The sequence below is a fragment of the Canis lupus genome, chromosome 22 (assembly GCF_048164855.1).
Source record: "Canis lupus baileyi chromosome 22, mCanLup2.hap1, whole genome shotgun sequence".
NCBI classification, from domain to species: Eukaryota; Metazoa; Chordata; class Mammalia; order Carnivora; family Canidae; genus Canis; species Canis lupus.
In genome coordinates, this window is record NC_132859.1 from 12,361,340 (window position 1) to 12,385,150 (window position 23,811).

General features: G+C 33.7%; 1 long non-coding RNA gene across 1 annotated transcript in view; it reads left to right on the forward strand.

The window, feature by feature from the left end:
* LOC140614430 (uncharacterized) overlaps positions 1-23,811 on the forward strand; it is an 86,132-nt gene that overhangs the window by 17,281 nt on the left and 45,040 nt on the right. Inside the window, exon 2 of the long non-coding RNA XR_012015292.1 lies at positions 8,375-8,544. This is a non-coding gene — a long non-coding RNA (uncharacterized lncRNA). The remainder of the gene's footprint in view (positions 1-8,374; positions 8,545-23,811) is intronic.

Below are 23,811 nucleotides of genomic sequence, written 5' to 3' on the forward strand. Positions count from 1 at the left end.
AACAAGTGAAATGAGTGTATATTTCCTTTGTTTGCATGTGTGTTTGTATATTTATATAGATGCAATTACACAAACTTCTGTGAAATGCTGGGATTCTTCTCTATCACTCTATTTTTTAGAGAGTATTTCTATAGAATTGCTTAAAAACATAAAAAAAATCTTAAAAGTTTGGAGTTAAAATGATTAAGTCAAAGAGATGCTAAGATTACTAAGAAATAATGTTAAAATAACTGAGAAATGAAAACATTTCTGTATTTCCACGTTCCTGTATTGATTCTCCTCCAGACCAAATGGATCAATTAATATGAAATTGTTATAGAACCATGGCCTATTAAATATACAGAAGAACATGCACTTGCTTAGCAAGCATTTAGGGATTTTCAAATTAAAGATGGTTGTAAAATTTAATTATACATATTAACTTCATTTGGATGAATTCTCCTCCCTTCCCATTAGACTTTTATCAAAGGGTTTTACTCAATTAAGTGAAGATTTCTCTGTAGTTCCATGGTTATACTTCACCCCATGTCAAAATCTCAAATCACGTTTATACAGGCGGGCTTCCTTATGGAATTACCATTTCATTAAGGTAAGAATTAGAAAAATATAATAATATATATATACACAAATATATTTTTTCATATATTTACTTAAGATGATTTTTTCATTAAGGGTTTTATATCAGAGTGAATATTTTTGTTTTTCTTTTCTTTTATTTAATATCAGATGGATGACAATAGCTGCTATAGTCTTGGTGGCTCTTGGAAATATCTGATTCACAACCAGAGAAAAGAGAAATTACTCATCTATATCTTTGTGTAACTTGTTTATACAGCTTCATAGCAAGGCTTGTTTTTCATTCTTAAAAATATTTTTTGTAAATTGTCAATTTTTTCATGTATGATTTCATTTGTGCTCCCCTTCATGCTCATATACGTGACATATTATATCTTCTTTATTACTAGAACATAGCTGGTTGCATAAGAGAAGAACAGAAGAGAAATACCAAATCAGTCTCCTTGAAACACCATACAATAATAACAGTATTACTTAACAATTCAGATATCAAGTGGTTTGAAGTACAAGTGATATTCAATATCTTTTATAACCAGCCTGGTCAGAAAAAGGCAGGCCACTGAGTATTACCTGTTGAACATTACCTATAGATGGAAAATCCCCTTGGATCACCAACAACATTGAATAGGCAGTTGTTTTAATGCTATTTCAGGTGTAGGCTGTGAATCTAATTCAACAATAAAATTTATACATATTTTATTAGAATACAGTAATAATAATAGCTACTGTTCATTAAGTGCTTACCTTGTCACAGGGACTCTAAATATATTATTATCTTTAATGATATTACACCTGATTTGAGCCCAAGTGGAACGACTCTAGAATTCATATATATTTTTTTAATTTTTATTTATTTATGATAGTCACAGAGAGAGAGAGAGAGAGAGAGGCAGAGACATAGGCAGAGGGAGAAGCAGGCTCCATGCACCGGGAGCCCGACGTGGGATTCGATCCCGGGTCTCCAGAATCGCGCCCTGGGCCAAAGGCAGGCGCCAAACCGCTGCGCCACCCAGGGATCCCTAGAATTCATATTTTTAACAACTACCAGTTATCCTCCTTCTCTATAGACTGGGAGACCAACTTCATTAAATATCCTATCTTTCTTTCTATAAAATGGGGATAATAACATAAATCTCATAATATTATTGGAAACAAAGTACCAAATAGGGTCCCTGACACATAGTAGATCCTAGAAAAATGCCAGTTTACCTCTAGTCTCATAAATAAATATATTTAATGAAAACATAAATGAGTCATTTTCCATGCATGCTGGAGAAGTGAGCTTATTATGATTCATTTGCTTTAACAGGTTTATTATTATCTGGTTTTTATTTTGCTTTCTTTTTGTAAAGAGATACCAGGTCTTCACTATGACAATCAAATACCCAGAAGAGAAATACCAAAATATACCAATAACATTCGAAATAACTAAAAGAATACATGCCATCTATTAATACACACCACTCTAGTTAGTTTTATGATGACCCAGACATCATATTATTTGTTCCCCGTACATTATTCTCATTTAGTCTTGAAGACCAGTGATTCTCAGTAACTGATATTAATATTACAGATACAGAAACTGAGGCATAGGTGATTTGGGAAATTTACATATGAGCCCATCACTATGAAGTAGTGGAAAATCAATTCTGTTGACTCAAAAACCCATGATTTTAATAATCAAAGTTTTTGATCAAAGTTTTCTTACTACCTAGCAGCAAAATATTAAAATTTCAGTTAATTACCCTTATATTTTTATTACTCCATTTTAATACTATCTCAATATAGAAATTAGTTTGAAATATTTTTCATCTAAAAATGTACAATTATGTGTCTAATTGCATTTTGACATACATTCTAAAAATATAGGAAAATGTCTCATGACTTCATTTAATTTTTTACCTGATTTGGTGTTGTAGTATAACACAATGGAATATTAATTGCCAGAATCATACCCTTTTCTGTACTTTTAAAACTAGCATGCATTCCCGATATTGTAATACTTGTGGCTAAATTGGCTTCCAAGTTCCCACTAGCTGGTATGATTCACTTACTTTGCACATTACTAACATCAGTGGTTTGAATACAAATGGGTCATTTATTCCCTGACAATAATTTTTTACATGTGTTGTTGAACTCTAAGCATTTCTGCAAATTAACTGTAGAAGAAAACATAGCAGTTTGGGAGAAATGTCCAGAGAGCTATGTAGCTTTTAAAGACAGTAGTTATAAATTATTGTTTTCTTTTTTTTTTTTTTACCTAGAATCTCTCAGCACTATCTCATATCTATCGCACAAATTGTTTTTCTGTCCTTGAAACCAGGTTCTTCCGTATCTCTCCATAAATTATATGATTGTAGCCACCCCTTCCCCTCTTTCCATGGTATAACAGTTTTCAGCTTCCATCTTTTAAAATTCTTAATTCCTATGATTTACTTTTATTCAGCTATTTCTCCTGGATCACGATGACTCCAAATGGCTTGATGACAATCAACACATTAGAAATCTCTCTTGCAACCATGATGAGTGATTCTATAAAATATTCCTCATCCAGTAGGTGAAAGACTTGCCTGCCATGCCAGGGCAGGGTTTCTTTTCTTGGAAGAGGCATGTGTTCATCTATTCTGGGTCTGCATTTATAAACAATATGACCACACTCAGTTGTTTAACATTTAACAGTTTTAAAGATCCTCCATGTACATATTCACAGTGTGACAAATTATTTCTAGACCTAGATACTATATAACAATCAAATAAATAATACATATTTTTTTTTCATTTTACCTTTCCAACAAGTCTGGCAAGAAGGCAGGGAAGGTATTAATAGTTATACTGAACACATGAGAAACTTGAGGCTCAAAGATGTTAGATAAATTTTCTCAAGGTTTCATAATTAGTAAATGTTAGATGTCATATAGACAGATCTTCTGAATCAGGAGCAAGCCGCTAGCCTATCTTTACTTCTATTATCTTATGCATTGAGAGACACTACAGCTAAGAATTAAAAAGTTCCTGAGGTCAAACAGCTTAGATTCTATCTCTGATCCTGCTGGATTTCTCTAGTTGTGTTAATTTGGGCACTTAACTGCTTTGTGACTCAATTTATTGTAAATTTGACATGACAGTTTTGGCCATATAAATTAGGAATAATAAATCTTGACTCACTTAGTTTAGGATGTTCACTTTCTAGATAAAATTGTGTACCATACAACAGTGAAGGAACACATGAATTACTTTAGATTCGGTAAGTCCCAAGAAAAAATGAATGCCTTACACAAGTATGGACTAACCATGTTCCAACATGGTTAGGAGAGAAGGTATCAGGGGACCAGAAAGCAACAACAACAACAGAACAAAAAAAAAAAAAAAAAAATCTTAAAGAAGAAGGAAGAAACTCAGATAGTATTGAATATCTTAGGTAACTCCACAAAGCGAACTCCTACCCAACACATGTCCTGAAAAAATTGAGAAATAAGACAAGGGAGTGGCAGTAGAGACCAAAAGATCATCTTTATGAGTGACAAACAAACAAGCAAATAAACATGGAGTCATAGCGGAATGTAAAGCAAAAATAGATCTGTTAACTGAATCCAGACTTAGGCTGATTTAAAAACCTAGACACAGATATGCTCCCATACTCCTCCAATAATGAGGGGAATGTACAGAGAATCTGCCTCTAAAGAAGCATCAAGAAAAGGCTTGCTTCCTGCAGTCTGTTGGGTCCCAGGAGGGAGAAAGGGCAGGGATGAGTCAAACATGCCAGTTTACTCCTTCCAAAATATTGGTGGAAAAATAAGATCACTATATAAGCCCCGTAATAGAGAAGCAGACAATAAATAATAGAAACATCTGAGGTACGGAAGAAAGGTTTCCCAATAAAAATTTAAAAAATGCAAACCCCACAATAACAAAAGGCAACGTTTGAGCAATAAATAAGTAAATGCAACAGAGAAAACTAATCACAAAAAATTCTTAACTATTAGAATGTGCTGCATTCCTATTTCAGACATTTTAGATGTTCAAAGTAAAATATTCATTTTAAATTCTGATGATAGCACTGTACAAAACGTTTTCCTTCAAAGTAGGAAAATCAGAGAAATTTAGTTTTTGCCTGTCATAAAACTAATACATGAAAAAAATGGGAATAGTATTCCAAGAAGCATGATTCCAATTTCTCAGCAGGAAATAACACACATTTCAGCAAAACAGAATTCTCACATTAACTTAAATATCAAACTATCATCCAAATTACTTGTAAAGCAGAATACAAAACTAAAGAGCACCTGATAATCCAAATGGAAAATAATGATAGCCCGATGTCTTTTCCATTATAAGAATATATTCAAGTGCAGTTTCCAAAAAAAGATAAAATCGTGATCTCATGCAAATGTAAAATGTAAATGTAGTCATGTCAAAGATTTTATTCTGCTAATTAATTAGGCCACTAGTAAGATGCTTAAAATGGTTCAGAGGGCAGCCCGGGTGGCTCAGCGGTTTAGTGCCGCCTTCGGCCCAGGGCCTGATCCTGGGGGCCTGGGACCGAGTCCCACATTGGGCTCCCTGTGTGGAGCCTGCTTCACCCTTTGCCTGTGTCTCTGCCCCTCTCTCTCAATTTCTCTCTCTCTCTCTCTCTCTCTGTCTCTCATGAATAAGTAAATAAAATCTTTTTTAAAAAATGGTTCAAAGATCATTTGACAAGCTAGGTGTATAAGGACAATTCATCCAAAAGAAGGATATAATTGCTAGATTGGATTATTTTTAAGATGGTTAATATCTAAGAGAGCCATAAACCATAATCTTTGGTGTTTAATCTGTTGCATGGCACAGAAATTATTTGCATCTTTACTACACAAAAACTTACAATTTGACTTCCGCCCTGCCCCTTATGGATATGAAAATTGTCCACTAAATAAAAAGTCAAGTCCATGCTACAGTAAAACAACACCCAGGAACCTCTTTCGCCTGTTTCCAAATTTCAAATAAATATTCTAATAGATATATGTAAACACTTGCTACTTGCTATTAGAACTAAATTTTTCTCTTGGTCACTCACAGCTATCTATGCCACCAGTTCAGTACTGAAAACACACGGAAAATTATTCCTCTTTGGCCACTCACTTTTTTAATTATGCCATTGTTTCAGTCATATTCTATGATGTCACTTATTGAATTACAGTTGTTTCTTGTTTGTTTGTTTGTTTTTACATTTCCTCTCCAGATTACCTGACTTGACTGGTTTGGATTGGATTACATTTTTTTCTAATTTATTAGCTACATAAAAAGAAACATCTAATTCAAAATAAAACTGAAAAGATAAAACCAAGCAAACAAAATTTCAAAATGCATGAATTCTTTCCTAGGACTTCGGTATCCTAGCCCATAGACTTTCCACGGGCCACAGTCAATATCATTGCCATTGGCTGCAAAATAAGAATCCAATGAACAGTGGACGGGGGATAGCCACAGGCAGGTCCTAGCCGACTCTTTGGAGAGTCTACTCTAGGGTAACATCCAAGCCAGCCATAGTCTGAGTTTCTTCTACCTGCTTAAAATCTCTTTATTCTTTATTCTTCTCACATTTCCCCAAACATGTCTTATTTCTTTTTTTTTTTTTTTTTTTTTATTTATGATAGATATGATAGAGAGAGAGAGAGAGGCAGAGACATAGGCAGAGGGAGAAGCAGGCTCCATGCACCGGGAGCCCGACGTGGGATTCGATCCCGGGTCTCCAGGATCGCGCCCTGGGCCAAAGGCAGGCGCCAAACCACTGCGCCACCCAGGGATCCCTTATTTCTTTTTCTTAACTGTGCTGATGCAGTTCCTGTGTCATTTTCTCACTTCTCTTATCTACTCTCTAATCATAACTATCAAATGTCCTCTCCATTACGGAGATGGTCCCGTTCTTCTGGTCATTTCTCCTTTAATACTCCCATAACCTTTAACATACCTCTGTTAAACACACACACAAACACAATTATTTAATTTTTTTATAATTAGTTGTTTACATATCTATCTTCCAATGCCTTTTGCACAAATATAGTTAATATAAAATGAATGAATCAATGACTGAGTATAGATGGAGTATTTAGTAGAAAAGACATTCGCAAATTAGCATAATTATAATTTATCATGCTTGACTTGTGGACCAGGTATAAGTTAAGGGATTTATAAAAATTTTTGTCTTATGAGGTCTAATCCCTTTTATTGTTCAAGATTCTGTTCAGAGGTGACTTTTTTCAGGATCATGTATTATCTGCCAAGGGAGTATGTCTAGACGTTATTGGGATGATAGGGTTGGTAGAGAAGTGCATGATGCTAGAAGAGTGGTGAGAAAACAGAAGCTGGAATAAAGAACGTAGTGTTTTGTTTAGTGGAAGCACTAACAGAAATTGTCAATTAGGCACATTGATTATTTATATTCAGAATAGCTTAAAGCAATTCCAAACAGAAATGCTTTCTCAAAGTCTCATAGTTCCTATGATAAATTTTCCTGTACTAGATGCTACATTCCATGCAGGAGCCATCCATCTACATCAATGAATCACCATGATAAAAGGATAATGTCTATGTGTAATCCTTCCCCATCCCTGCAAAGAAAAAAAATATTCTGCATGTCTATTTGGCAAAGGTTGATGAATGTTTACATGGCCCATAAACTAATGTGATTGTCAGATAGCTTTCTGCAGACTACAATCCTAAGAATTTCCAAGACAATGTTTTCCCATCAAATGTTATGCAAATTGTAATGAATTATGATAATTAATTTCAAATGCAGATTTTTTGCTGAGGAAAAACTTTCATTCAAACAAATGTGTTTTCCATGCCATTGGAATTACAAGTTCTAAGCATGTCTAGTAATTTATTAAAAGCTTTTTATTCAGGTTCAAGTGTTTGAACACCAGCTGGTTGTCAGAAAGATTTATCAAATTCTTTCTAGAAAAATCATAAAGTTTTAGGGCTGCTATTAATGTACAGTAAGTATTCATTATTATCTGAATAAGCAAACCTATGTCACTGAGAAATTGAAACACTGTGGGACCTAAAGGCTGTATATAAAATATTATATCCTTAATAGAATAATAAATCACATTCTTCTATGCAGCTATTTTAATGTCTACAGCTAGAACTTCAGGTGAGGAGAATTTTGTTTTATATTTCATTCAGGAAAAATGCCAGGGTCTTTAAATACTCAGGAATAGGGACAGCCTTATTTTTCATTTGCTTGGGATGATACTTTAATTTTTTTGTAGTTCTTACCGTATTTAGGCTGCTGTCATGTACTCCTTTATTAAACATAAAATCTAAAAAGTCATACTTAGATGAAAGTGGTAAAAATTAGGATGGAAGCAGAAGCCCAATAAAAGGTCCCCTAAACCTGATGACTTCAATTGATGAAAATGAATTTTATCATTTCTGTCTCTATCTGTGTAGATCAATCTACTCCAGGTTCCTAGAAGAAAATGTTCTTAGGTATAGTTCTTCTCTCATATACAAAAGAGTATTTTGTGAATATTTCCTGGCATGCCACTACTCTTACTAAGGTATGACACTGAGGCATATTTATTTGTTTGATATATAAAGACAGAAACATAACTTCCTTATGACAACTAATTTAAAACCAGTGAACACTAATTTGCTCTAGCTTCAGTTATTCTTTATACTTAAAAAAATAAAAAATTTAAAAATGCAAAGAAAATGACATCATGCAAATTCACATCTACTTAGAACTACAACAGCTTACTGACTTATTTTTATTTATTTATTTATTTTATTTTTTTATTTATTTTTTTTACGATAGGCACACAGTGAGAGAGAGAGGCAGAGACACAGGCAGAGGGAGAAGCAGGCTCCATGCACTGGGAGCCCGACGTGGGATTCGATCCCGGGTCCCCAGGATGACGCCCTGGGCCAAAGGCAGGCGCCAAACCGCTGCGCCACCCAGGGATCCCCAGCTTACTGACTTATTAAGTAAGTATGCACACCAAAGATTTTATTAAAGAGGTTTAAAAAAGTTTCATTGGAGGAAAAAAATGGTTAAGAATAACATGGAACGTACTATTCCTTAATGTAATTTTAATAATACTCTGTACATTTGCCTAAAGAAAAGCAATAACAATAGAGTAGAAGAGAAACAAAGATAATCTGCCAAGAGACTTTTGGGTAAAAGTTAAGAATGTAACACTGCAAAATAATTGTCTAAAATCTGAAGCATTCCTTTAGGCACGAGTATAAGTTTAAATAACCCAGGAGAAATAGTGTTTTAAATACATTGTAAAGCTTACAAATCAAAGTATAAATCATGAAGTTTTCCAGAGCTGCTGTTGAAGAGAATATTCATTGAGCACATTTGGGCTATAAAGATGAAGAAACAGGGAATTTACAGTCCAGAGGTGGAGGACTGATAAATATACAAAAATTATAGCACAAGTCAGAATGACAGTTGCCATAACAGAGTTCAGAATAGATTGCTATGGAACACGAAGGAGGGAGAGATTATATTCTCTGTAAGGAATGCAGAGTTTTCCCAGAAATGACTATGTTTATGCTGGACTTTGAAGAATGGGTTAAATTAAAGCAGTTGGAAAGGTTGGCAATTTCTTGAACATGAATAAGAGCAAAGGCACACACACTGGAGTCAAGGTCTCATATTTAGAAAAGAGCAAGAAGAATTTTTGTTTGGATAAAATTCAGGCTCTATGCAGGGGGTGGTTGGCAAGTAGGCTGAAATGGGATACTAGAGTTATGTTCTGAAGATCCTAAGATCCCATGCTGAGTTGTTTGCATTTAATTCAGTAGGCTTTAACAGCCTTTACATGGGGAAATAGCATGCCTCAAACTCTAAAAGACAGTAGAAACTAAAAATTAATTATCTTGATGCACCAATACTCCTTCTAGTATTAAACGGAAGATCATTTTATAAGAGAAGTATCTAACTAAGCAGCATATTAATGGTGTGTCACAAATGAACTGTTGAGAATTACTTTTATTAGAAACATACATTATATACACTCGGCCATAAAAAAAAGGATGAATTTTTGCCATTGGCCAGGATATGGATGGAGCTAGAGGGGATTATGCTAAGCAAAATAAGTCAGAGAAAGACAAATAACATATGGATTTCTCTCACATGTGGAATTTAAGAAACAAATGAGGAGCAGCAAACAAACAAACAAAACAAAGAGAGAGAAACCAAGAAACCAAGAAACAGACTCTTAACTATAAACTGATGGTTACTGGAGGGGATGTGGGGAGGAGGGGAATGGATGGAATCCGTGATGGGGATTAAGTAGTCTCAAGCATCACAAAGGGTGTTGTATGGAAGTGCTGAATCACTATACTGCAGACCTGAAACTAATATGTTAACTAACTGGCATTTAAATAAAGGCTTAAATAAAACATAGTTTAATGCATTTTCCTGGGCATTCTAACCAGGGGTGGAAGGGTTTGTTTTTGAACTATGTAACAGTAATTGTTGCAGTTTCTGAATATTTGCAATTTCTGAATCTTAGTTATTACTTCAGTGAGGACAGCTTTTATTTTAGGAAAAAATAAGAGAAAAGTTAATAATAATAATAATAATAAGTAGTAGTAGTAGTAGTAGTAGTAGTAGTAGGGATGGTAATCTTTAAGTTATTGAATATTCTATGGCAAAAGATATGACTGACAAATAATACATTCACTAATATCAAAATATTCATTTTGGAAAACAGAGGTTTTAAAGAATATTTTTATTAACTATGCCTCCCCAGTCACAATGTTAAATTAAAGACACAGACTTCAAAATATCATGAGCAGACAAAACCTTTTTCCCCACGTAAGCAAAACTAAATCTAGCTCATTTAATGAATTTAGTGAAACATAACTTAGGTTATTTCTTTTAAATGCCTCTGAAAATCATAAAAGAAACTTCATCTTCCTGAAAATGGTATGAGATGATCACTTGTAGCCGATCCCCTGTCCTCTGGAAACCTCCACTATGACAATCAGTAATTGTGAAGGTTAACAGCTCCTGTTCATTGTATAAGGCGTCCTGTAACTTCATGCCCCTGAGATTCAGATCAGTCTTAAATATGAAAGTTGCCAGTTCATGAACTCTTCTTTATATACACAATAAGCTCTTACTAAATACTGTTTATTGATTTGGTGGCTTTAATTTTGTTATTTCTGGATTTTTGATAATAATAAGCTTTCAGTTAGAACACAAAGAACCAAGTACAGTATAAAAGCAGAACACTGAGTTTGTCTCTTCCAGATTAAAACTATTTAGATCAATTAGCTGATGTCAGTTAAATACGATGTAACTATGCATATACTGTTAAATATATAGAAAAAATCACATAGGCATTTTATTGATGTTTTCAGATATTAGCAAAAGATTGAATAATGAACTAAACAGTTTAAATTTTATATATATGGATGTATTTAAATATGGAAAGAGACATGCATATATAGAGAGAATTTTGAATTTTTATGTCAGGACTAAATATACTGTTGGTTCTTCAAAATGCATCAACACACAAATTTGCATATCATAATGTAATATGTATTGAATAGTTCTATAAACCACTGAATAATATAAGAACTGCTAGTGAATAATTAATATTTTCTACCAAGATATCATCACATGATTTCACAGTAAATTACTTATGAAGGTTGTGTATTCTGGTCCTGAATTAAAATATCTCACAATTTCCAAGTTCCTAAGCTCTTTCTCAAAAACACTTTGTTGACTGCTTCTCTACAGTAGACCCTACAGTGATGCTTTATTATAGAACTCTGCCTTTGATAACGACAGTCACAGTGTAATCCTTCCATTTACGTGTTGACCTCCTCTTTCAGCAGCCTACAGCTATAGTACTTACTTTAATATCTTATATCTCTGGTGCCCAGAATTCATTAACATTTAATAAATAATTATTGAATTAAAATATTTTTTTCCAGAAAGCCAATAATTTAATAAAGGAAAAATGCTAATCATTTGGATATCTATATACTGCCAACACCTAATAATTTATAATGATACATTATTGATACAAGTAATCCTTGTGTTTAGATAGTAAGGAATTTTTATGTAGAATCAGGAAAACTTGAAGAAGAAAAGATTTACATTTAGCTTGGTATTTGAAAACAACATTGAAAATGCAAAACAAACTTTATTTTCATTTGTTCTACAATTTTTACTGAATTCATATTATGTACAATACTATGTTAGCTCTGACGGGAGATACAAAGATAAATAAGATATGGTTTCTCCTTGGAGAAATGAGTAATGCAGGACAGGTAGGAAAGAGATACTATAATTTAAGGCAGAGAATGACAATCGGCATTAGAGATTTGCTGCAGCAGTGTTTCTCAAACTTCTTTTTACCTCAACCACAGTAATAAATTCATTTTACACTAGGTGTGTATGTGTATCTGAAACAAATGTGTCATAGAACAGTATTTTACTTTTATCCTATGCAATGCCCTCTAATATTTTCAACTCTATCATATTTCTTTTTAATATGGGGTGCTGATTCATTAAACTTTTTAACAATACATAGTTAAAAATAATAATACATAGTTCAAAAACACTGAATTACTTGGAGAATCAGCTCCTTCAATGAAATCTTTATGCTAAATGTCGAATTAAAAACAGTATAATATTTATACATGTAACTTTAGGGAAAAACAATTATTCTATGCAGAAATGACCACACAAATAAAAGGCTGAGAAAAACGTAAGGAATAAATTAAGTGAGAGCAAGCTCAGTTTGGCTCCTGTGGTAGGCAGCAGAATTCTAAGATGGCTCCTATGATTCCTATATTCTGATATATATACTGTGTGCAGTAGTGCAATATACTCCTCTTGAGTGTGGCAGAGTCTGTAAATGTGAAGGTATATCATTCCCACAACTATATTACTTTCTTTGGCAAAAAAAGAAGAAAATTTGCAGATGTGATGAAGTCCTCCAAGTCAACTGAGTCAATCAAAAGATTACCCTGGGTGCATCTGACCTAAACAGATATCATCTTCAAAGGGAGATTCAAACTCAGAGAGGCACTTTACCGCAGCTCTGAGCTCAGCCCTGATGAATTCTACCGCTATGAGGCAATTAATTCTTCAAACGCCACATGAACTTGGAAGAGGACCCTGAGCCAGCCCAGCCGGCACATCAAGATTATTAGACTCTGAAGAGAGAACCCAGTAGAACCACCAGATTTCTGACCTACTGAAGGGTGAGGTAATAAATAAATGTTGTCTTAAATCACTAAGTTTGTGGTAGTTTCCTACCCAATAATAGAAAACATCTGGAGCTATAGGTACACAAAGAAGAGTAGTGAAAGAAATTATTGGTGAGACAATTGAAATTCCTACCATATCGTGCCATGAGAGCTGGCTAAGAGGCTTCTTCTTTGGGAAATACGAATATTGGGAAAATATTTGGGAAAAGGAAATTGCTTAGAAATGAAGATAAGCATTGGAAGAGATATCCCCACCATTGTGCTATTCTCCTTTTAAAGGGATTTTGTTTCAATAGTCAAGTGGTTCATTTATGAAATAGACAGATTATAAGTATTGGTATTGGTTTAGGAATAGGAGTAGGTAATCATATAGGTGTGGATGTCACTGGTAAAAAAATATGAAAATAAGTAAATATGTCACCACATTACTGTCTAGCCTTGGAAATCCATGCTGATTATGCTGGGGATTGATTGTAATTAAATAGAACAAGAGATGTTCTCTTCTTTTCCACAAAGTACTGAATAACATATATCACTATTGAAACCAAAGCAAGTTATACTCCTGATTAGACTAAAAATGACACCCTCTTCACAGCAGCACCCCACATAGCATCAGAGAATGGAGGATTTATCCCACATTCTATCACACAATCTGCAAGTAGTAGAAACATTATTTCCCCAGTATAGAAACAAAGGCATTCATGTACTAATGGAAAATTTTTACAATTTTAATTTTAGGGATCCCTGGGTGGCGCAGCGGTTTAGCGCCTGCCTTTGGCCCAGGGCGTGATCCTGGAGACCCGGGATCGAATCCCACGTCGGGCTCCCGGTGCATGGAGCCTGCTTCTCCCTCTGCCTATGTCTCTGCCTCTCTCTCTCTCTCTCTCTTTGTGTGACTATCATAAATAAATAAAAATATTTTTAAAAAAACAATTTTAATTTTAAAAAAGATATAACTTAATTTTAAAAATAATTTTAATTTTAAAATCTGTTTTTTATACTGAAATAATAAAGGAGAACATATAGATTACACTATATTGGGATAAATGTTAACACCACCATTTCTAATGATTCTTAGGTCATTACTAATCTTTTACTAATCTAGATTTTGATTATTTAAAAATTAGAATACTGACCAGATGCATCATATTTCTGCCATTTTGAAGGTAAAAAAAAATGTGTCATAGAAGTTTCTTTCATTAATATTTTGCTTCTTTTCTTCATATAAGGGTATGGCATTATAATGTTCATCTTTTAACATCATATATCTTTTTATCATAAGAATATGATATTTTAATTATTACTAAATGATTGAATTGGACAGTCTTGAGGTATAGAAGCCCTCTCACTTTTAGAGAAAGCCAGGTGAGGACTCAAATAGAACAATAACTTTCATCCATGAACAGTCTGGTCCATTTATGACTGAATGCCATTTATATCTCATCATTTTATTTGCGTCTTTTGATGTGAAATGCTTTGGAAGCCTTGCCTTACAGACTATTTTGCCTTTAGAAATACAATTATGGCTTCTACATCCCTCAGTGAACAGCTTAGAGCAGGTGACATTTTCAGAGCTCTGTCAATCATGAAAGTAGTACAACAACTATCTGACTCACACATTTGACTGTATGTACTGAGCCAAAATGTTTCCTAAAATGCACAGAGAATGATTTTAAGAGCAAGTGCCTCTGACATGTCACATGTCATTCTTTTAACATCTGTCGATTTGTTGATGATGATCCCCACTAGCATTAAATATTACTATTTTAAAGTAGATACCTTACCTCTGAACTAATTAAAAACAAATCATAAGCCTTTATTTCATAACATGAAATGGTATAAAGCCAGTATTAAATTCAATATTTAAATGCAATCATATGATGTCCTTCACAAGCACCATGAACTGCAGTGTGACATTAAGTAGTTAAAATGTAAACACACACATTCCCCCCAGCAACTACCTTTCCAGATTTTCTTACAATTAGGAATAGAATCATATCTGATATAAGGAAATGTATCTTAGATTTTTTCTATTCTCTCTGAAGTCTGAAAGAGACTCTGTAGTTTTATACTGGTCTCTCCTCAATATGACAATACTATCTTATTAGCCAGAAAAAGAAAGCAAAAGTATCAACCAAATGACAGTTCCTATTTTATGGCATAAGCATTTTTATGTCTTCTAAATAGATTTTACCAATGACTTTAGTATTTCTTTCAAATAATCTTATAAATTTGCTGATTTATAACAACCAAACCAAATCCCCCTTACTCTTTGAAGCTTCACAGGGCCACTTCTTCCTTGTTAACAAGACAACTTCTGAAATGGGCTAAGAAGGGGGGTTTCAAAGCACACTGGATAGTGCACTTGTATTTTTCCTTTTTGTAACAATGCTTAGGAAATGGCTTAGTACTTTTTAAAATATGAATAATGTGGTCATAAGAGTGGCACCAATTCCTATTGTTTATAATCATGCTTAAGTCACAGTCAATTTTAAATGAATAAAAGAAATAATGTAATATAAGATTAAAATTGTAGGAGGCATCAAAAATGTGAGAAAAAGCTTGAAGTAATTCATGTAATTTTACAAATTCAATATAATTATAAAGTCGGTGGTGTTATCCTTTAGTACGTTGAGCATATCAGCTCCATAATGTCTCTATTGTTTCTACCAACATAATTTATCTACTTTACCAATAGCAACCTCAGTCAGTGCTAAAAGCATCTAATTTAAATTTTATCTTTAGCATCAAAAACTTACTTAAATCCCTCTAATCCATGCCAGAGCAATTGACACCTACTTTCAGTAGGAAATTCTATAGAAGGCTTTTCTCATTCTAGATAGAAATTCTGTAGCCATCTTTGTTCCTGACTGCATTTTTATGCATTCAATCTGCTGCTAAGTCTTGTTGACTGTTGTGGTTGTTGTAGTTTTTTTAATTCCATATTTTTATATTATTTCTGCTGTTAACACCCTAGGTCAAGCTGTTGTCCTTTTAATGTCTGGGTCACTACAACAGACCCCTAGTAATATCAGTTAGTGGGCCTCCTTGTTTAGTTTCATTACTAAGCTCCTAAAATAGGGATCCCTGGGTGACGCAGCGGTTTAGCGCCTGCCTTTGGCTCAGGGTGCGATCCTGGAGACCTGGGATCGAATCCCACGTTGGGCTCCTGGTGCGTGGAGCCTGCTTCTCCTTCTGCCTATGTCTCTGCCTCTCTCTCTCTCTCTCTCTCTCTGTGATTATCATAAATAAATAAATAAATAAATAAATAAATAAATAAATAAAAGTTAAAAAAAAATAAGCTCCTAAAATACCGCTTGTGTCAACAACTAAGAACCAATGTACAAAAAAAAAACAAAAACAAAAACGTTGCCTATAATGGAATATAAACCTATGGGTACACTGAATAATTAGATTATTTTGGGTAACAATTAAATAATTATTACCGAAAAATTAAATAATCAAGTTTTGGCTGATAACACAAAGGCTCCAATTATCAAATCAAACTCAAAAGAGCAGAGATATTTCTTAGTATCAAACTTTGCAAACAATTCAAGTGACAGTGATTAGAAAACATAGGCCAAAGCTCAGAGAAATCTGAAAGTGTCCACATAGCTCCCCAGATCCTCTCTCACCACATTAGAGTTGACTTTGGTCTACATATAACATACAAAGTTCAAAATGATGTATTTAGGACATCCAAGAACTATACAAAAGATATGACATTCATAGCAACTCATGACCCATAAATCTATAAATTTTAGATTTATTTTCCATGAACAAGCTACAGAGCCCAGGAATTCCTATTAAGTGTAATTCATATATCAAAACTCTTCATTACTGTGGTGTCTGGGTGGCTCAGTTGGTTAAGAGTCTGGCTTCAGCTCAGGCATGATTCCAGGGCCCTGAAATCCCTGCTCTGCAGGGACCCTGTTTCTCCCTCTCCTTCTGCCTGCTGCTCCCACTACTTGTACTCTCTCTCTGTGTGTCAAATAAAAAACTAAAATCTTAAAAAAAACAAAACAAAAACAAAACTATTATCTTTCTAATATCACACATCTTCAGAGGTTTAATATGGTCATTTCTTTCCTATACTCCCCACGGCCATTAAGCCTCTAGAAAATAGAGAGGATTATAGACAATCACTAGCCCTTTTGCTTTCAATGCAAAGAGTTTATCCTCATATTTTAACATGGCCTTTTTTCTTTCTTTCCTTTTTTGTTTTAATGAATGAATGGATTGATTATTTTTTGAAAGAGAGAGCAAGTAGAGGGAGAACAAAGAAGGACAGAGAGAGAGAGAATCTCAAGCAGGCTCCATGCTCATAGCAGACCAGAGTAGGGCTCATTTTCAGGATCCAAGATCATGACCCAAGCCGAAATCAAGTACGATGCTCAACTGACTGAGCCATCTAGGTGTCCCATGGTCTTTTTGTCTTGACCATAAACCTCCATTAATTATAAAATAATTTTATTCAGAGACTAACTAAAATCATTTATTCAAGTGTAGAAAAATGAGTAAGACACAATCTCTTATGAGCATATCAAGAAATTCTCACACTCTTAGGAAAAGATTAATTGTTCCATGACCACAATAACAAGTAGTTACCAGAACTGGTTTAAACTGTTTAATCAATAAATGACACTTTTATTCTGTTTCTTCTTTAGATTTGCTGTCAGTTGAGAAATAATAAACAATAGTTTGAGCACTGTTACTGCTGAATACTTGATTCTGAATTATTTGATCACTTTAGGACATGTAACCAAATTAAATGTTTTCATAAAGTCACTGGATTAGTTCCCTGCAGCGCTGTAACACATGACCACAAATGCAGTGGTTTAAAACAACAGAAATGTAGTATCTCACAGTTCTGGAGTCCAGAAGTCCAAAATTAAGATGTCAGAAAGAACAAATTGGCAATTGGTCTAACTTTGACTTGGGTCCCCTACAAAATCTTCAAAAGGGTGTACATGTCAATTTGTGAAAAAGGGATCACTTTCTTTAGCCCACAGTTTGGGATCAATAATTGATGGGCTGCTAATGATATGACCCTTCTTAGCCCTTGCCTGATCGAGTAGGCTGAGGATCATTCATAAGCATACACCTTTTACCTTTTCTTATTTATCATGGATTTGTCAATATCCAAAAGTCACATCCTCCTTCTGGAAGAAATTCTGGTTCCTTTTATAACCCCATACTGTAGTCAACACTTTTGCACTTATTTTGATGAAAGACAAGATTTTTGTCTTAAAATAACAATGGCCATTATGCCATTTTGGGATATTTTTGACATGTGAAAACCAACAAACTAACACATTAAAGAGGGAGTCCTAGGAAAATGAGGCAATAAATAGCAAAACAGTCAGCTTTTTTAAACGAAATCAAAAGAGAACTCAACTCTAAAATAGTTTCTCTCAAATATTCTATTTTTAATCTTCTGAAACCCACCCTCCTGACATTGCTTTCTGTCTCAGCTTTATCAACTCAAGCGATCTATATTCCTTATTTTGTTTATGCTTCTTTGTCTGGCCTCCAAATGGACTTGTCCTTTCTTTAGGGTCTCTCCAAGAAAATAGCAATCATTTATTAAATTGTGATGCCATAAGACAAATCTTAAGAGGCTGAACTTAAACCCTGCCTATATCTGAGTGAAGTATTTCAATTAAGGAGCTCTTCTAACTTCAGAAAGATAGATAGAAAATTATGGAAGAATTTAAGATTTTATTACATGAATAATGTCCTGGACTATGAGACCTTAACCAGTTAGATCACTTAATAGACCTTCAAATAAGAGGGAGAGAGGAAGGGAAACAGGAAAAAGAGAGAGAGAGAGAGAGAACTTAAAGGAACTGTTTTAAATTATCATGTAGGGTAAAAGATTATAAACAGCCTAGCTAGTTATAATTTTGAAAATCCACTGAGATGGAAAAAGAAAGAAAACATACTACTAAGTCCACTTCAAAACTTTTCATTGAAGGACATATTCCACAACGATTGAAAACTGTAAAGATTAAGATGAGAAATTGACTACAGGAAACTCTCAAAGAGCATTCTGGTATATTCTGGCATAGATTTAACAGCTGAGGCAAAGGGAGTTTTGGACTCTGCTTTCAGAAACAGGGAACTGAAAAAGTAAAATCTAACATAAAATCGCCAATTAAAAAAAAACAAACAGTGACATGTAGCTGAACATTTTTAAAAAAGTCTTCGTAAACAAGCTAGAAATCAAAACAAACTTATGGCATACTAGATAAAACAACTGGTCTCTGAAATAAAAACAAGAACAAAGAGCCTGCTGTTTTTTAAGAGTTGAGAGCCTATGGATAAGGACCTCTGTAGATACTGCAAACAAAGGTCCGTTGGAAGAAGCAAATCCCATGTTGCATAAGAAACAAAAAGGCAACTATAAAGAATCTGCCCAATTATTCTCTGAGGGCAACATGAGCACTAAAAATTTCCCTTTTAACTTCAGAAAGAGAAGTTCCAAGAGAAGTTTATTCGTATTTGTAAATATAAGTAGACAAAAAGTCAACTTTCTTATTGACAAAGTCCTACTGTCATAGATCATCAGATCTTTGGACTAAATCTTAAAAGCATGTTAATAGAAAGGAGGGAAGCAAATTAACCAGTACTAAGAATAAGAGAAAAAAAAATGGAGAATTTTCTTAAAAAAAATGTCTGTGACAAAATATGAAAGAATATAGTAAATGATAAACTTGAAAGTGGATAATAAGCTGTAGGACTTGCCGGGGAAATGCACTGTTTGCCTTGGTTTGCTAGAACCACTCCAGTATATAGGATTTCCAACATTCCTAAACCTTTCCTGAACCCTACCTATACCCTATACCTTACTGGTGTCCATTACCAAAAGATACCTCTTTCATCTTGTGATATAAGCCCTAAAATATGACAGGTAGAATCTACTTTTCAATGAACAATTGAAGGACAAAAACAGAATGGAATTAAACTAATTAATAATAGACCATAAAATCAGTCATTGACAAAAATATAAAAAAAGAAAAGAAAAAAAAGAAAACAAGAAAAGCCCCTTACGTTGAAAGAAAATTAAAAACAATGATTAAAATCTAGGTATTTATTATTTTTAGATAATTCTTGATAGTCTCTCCTGAAGCTTTGGCTGAAGAAATATGAGAAAGGAAGGGGTGAGATTAAAAAGAAGTTTCTATATTCCCCAAAAAACTGACTGTTCTTTAGCCATGACAATAATTAGCCACTAGAACTAGTCACCTGCTGAATCGATCAATTATGGTTTCATAGTTATAAAACTACCAAAATCCAGTGTGAATTTCTATATGACCAATAATAATTTGAACAAGCCTTTAGAAGCCAATCAATCAGGGCAGCCCCAGTGGCTCAGCAGTTTAGTGCCGCCTTCAGCCTAGGGCCTGATCCTAGAGACTAGGATAGATTCCCATGTTGGGCTCTCTCCATGGAGCCTGCTTTTCCCTCTGCCTGTGTCTCTGCCTCTCTTTCTCTGTGTGTCTCTCATGAATAAATAAATAAAATCTTTTAAAAAAAGCCAATCAATAATATAGCACCTAATTTTATTTATTTTTTAATTGGCCAATCAGGAATGGGTTAATTTTAATGAACTGGCTCTTCCGACAGGAACTGTCTCCCCTTAGTAAGTGTGCTTCTAGGGCCGCTATGAAGTCACTCCTGCCTCTGAAAATCTGCCAATCTCAGACCATGAATAGCTTTAAAGCCACTGGGTTTCTCTCTCTCTCTCTCTCTCTCTTTTTGTTTTTTTACACTTGTTTTTTTACACTTGTTTTTATTTAAGTTCAATTTGCTAACATCTAGTATAAAACCTAGTGCTCATCCCATCAAGTGCCCTCCTCAGTGCCTGTCACCCATTTACCCCATCCCCCCACTCACCTTTCCTTCTGCAATTCTTTGTTTCCCAGAGTTAGGAGTCTCTCATGGTTTGTCTCCCTCTCTAATTTTTCCCACTCAGTTCCTCTCCTTTCCCTTATAATCCCTTTCACTATTTTTTTTTTTATATATTGCATTGGGTTTCTTTTCTAAGCATTATGGAGTTAACTTTTTCTTTTCTTTCTACTCCAGCAAAAGGATGACAAGCATATTTACTATGAAAGGCACTTGTGAGTCCGAATGGTAACTCTGAAAGAGAAACTGGGTTTGGAAAAATAAGAAAAAAGAAGTTAGGAGGTTGTTATAATAGACTATGTGAAAGTTTATTGAAGTCAAGCAGTAAGAATACAGATAGGATGAGGTACACATTAGAGAGAAGACAATAAATTGAGTTTATGGATAATTTGGGAAGTTTCTTTGATTCAGATTATATCAACACAGAGCTAGGTAGATAAAAAGCATATAACTAATACTGTTTTATATCCTCTGTCAAGATTAATTGCTGAGACCAGAGACAATTTAGGGGTATTAATGATCACTTATTCTGTAGAAATATTCATCAGTCATTCATCTTAACTGCTTTAGAGAAATATTTCTTGCAGAAGTGGTACTTAAACCAAATTGTGAACTTCTTTTAAATGGGGGCCAAGCCTTGGTATCAAATGAGAACTCATAAGGGTGAAAAAATTTAAATATTTTAAAAATAATAGTTCTACCGGTTCTATATTCTCAGAGCAAAAATATAAAATAGTTCCGCTTTAGTGGTGTGCTATGTATGCTTTCTGAGGCTAAGGGAAGTCTGTACATTAATTTTTAAAGACAATAAAATTTGCATTGCCATTTGCTTCTTTCACCTTCTATTTTTGCTATGTTGTTAGATTACTCTCTGATTAATTGGATACATTAGCACCAACACAGCATCTGGTTATCAGTGAAAACTTGCATTCACAATTTCCTTGATGAAGGTACAAGTAGATGAAATAACTTACCCTGAATAGCCAAGATGGCATAGGCCTTGTCAAGTGTAGAATTCATTATATCTTTCCAAATTTTAATCCCTATCTGGATGACAAAAATCTTAACTCCTGCTGAGAGGCCCAAAATAATTTAAAATGCTTGATGTTTTACATATGAAAACAAAATATCATACAATATTATATTATTATTATAATTGATAATTTACAGAAAATAGTGACATTAAGTTATTGAGAACAATACCATCTGGGGAAAGCTTATTTAAAAAGAAGTATTGGAAAAAATAAAAAATAAAAAGAAGTATTGGGTGCGTAATACCTGTTCTGAGGTTTCCTTCATTAAAAAAAAATACTTTATATCCTCAATGATATCACAGCTATCATATAATAATAAAGCAAACCTGTCTGTGAAAGCCTTTGTGTTAAGTTCAGTATGATGCAAACACGAATCAGATATGAGACTCAATATAAGGAACTCATAGTCTAGTCAGAGACACAGTGACATGTACAGTTTACCTGACTACAAAAGGACAAATGCTATAATAGAGTTACAAAAAACAGTGTCAGCTGAGGAAAAGGACTTACTTATTTCTTCTGGCTTATGCATTCTTACTTTTGTTTTGTTTGTAACTGAAATGTCTTAATTAGTATTTCTGAATGCTGATTGTACAGTACAATCACTTGGGGAAAATTTTTAAAAAAGGAAAGGCAACACAACTAGAATTAGGAGAACAATCTCTTTAATAAATGATATTGGGAAAACTGGACAGCTCAGCAAAAGAATGAAACTTGGATCACTGTTTTAAATCTATACAAAAACTAATTCAAAGTGGATTAAGTATTTAAATGTAAGACCTAAAGCCATAAAACTCCTAGAAGAAAATGTAGGCAGTAAACTCCTTGACATTGGTGTCAGTGATGATTTTTTTTTTTTATTTGATACCAAAAGTAAAAAGAAATAGTTGTGACTAATCAGACTAAAAAGATTCTGTACAAGGAAACCATCAACAAAATGAAAAGATGACCCACCAAATGGGAGAAAATATTTGAAAATATTTGCTAATCATATGTCTGGTGAGAGGTTAATATCCAAAACATATAAAGAACTCATGCAACCCAAAAGCAAAAATCAAACAAACAAAAAAAAATCAAACAAAAAAACAAAAACAAAGCAAAAATAAATAACTGATTTAAAAATAGCTGTAGAGATATTTTTTCAAAGAAGACAGTATATGAAAAATATTCTAACCCTAATCAGGGAAATACGAAACAAAACTACAATGAGATACCACCTCATACCTGTTAGAATGGTTACTATAAAAAAAAAAAAAGAAAAAGAAAAAAAAGAAGAGGTAAGATAACTAGGATGTGGAGAAAAGGGAACCCTTGTACACTCTTAGTGGGAATGTAAACTGGTATAGTTACTATGGAAAGAGTACAGAGTTTGCTCAAAATATTGAAAATGAAACTACCATATGATCTAGCAATTCCACTTCTGGGTATTTACTTGAAGGAAAACACTAAATTAAAAAGATAGCTGCACTCCCATGTTTGTTGGTATTTACAATCACCAAGATATGGAAACAACCTAAGTATTCATTTACAGATAAATGGTTAAAGAAAATGTGACACATGCAAACACACAGTATGGAATATTATTCAATTATATTATTCAATATAATTCCATTCATAAAAGCAATAAAATCCTGTCATTTGTGACAATAATGGACTGATCAGAGGCTATTCTGCTAAGTGAAATAAGTCAGACAGAAAAAGATAAAAATCTTATGATTTCACTCATATGTTGACTCTAGAAGATAAAACTAAGCAAAACATAGAAACAGAAAACAGACAGGAGGTTGCCAGAGGCAATATGAGGATTAAGCAATGGATCAAATGGGTGGAGATGGTAAAAAAGTACAAGCTTCCAATTATAAAATAAGTAAGTCTTGGAAATGCATAACATGGTGACTATAGTTAATACTGTTTTGCATATTTGAAAGTTGCTAAGAGAGTAGCCCTCATCACAAAGAAAAGCAAAAACCTGTAACTATATGTAATGATGAATGTTAACTAAATCTTTTTATTATCATTTATCAATATACATAAATATTGAACATGTTAGATACCCAAAATATAA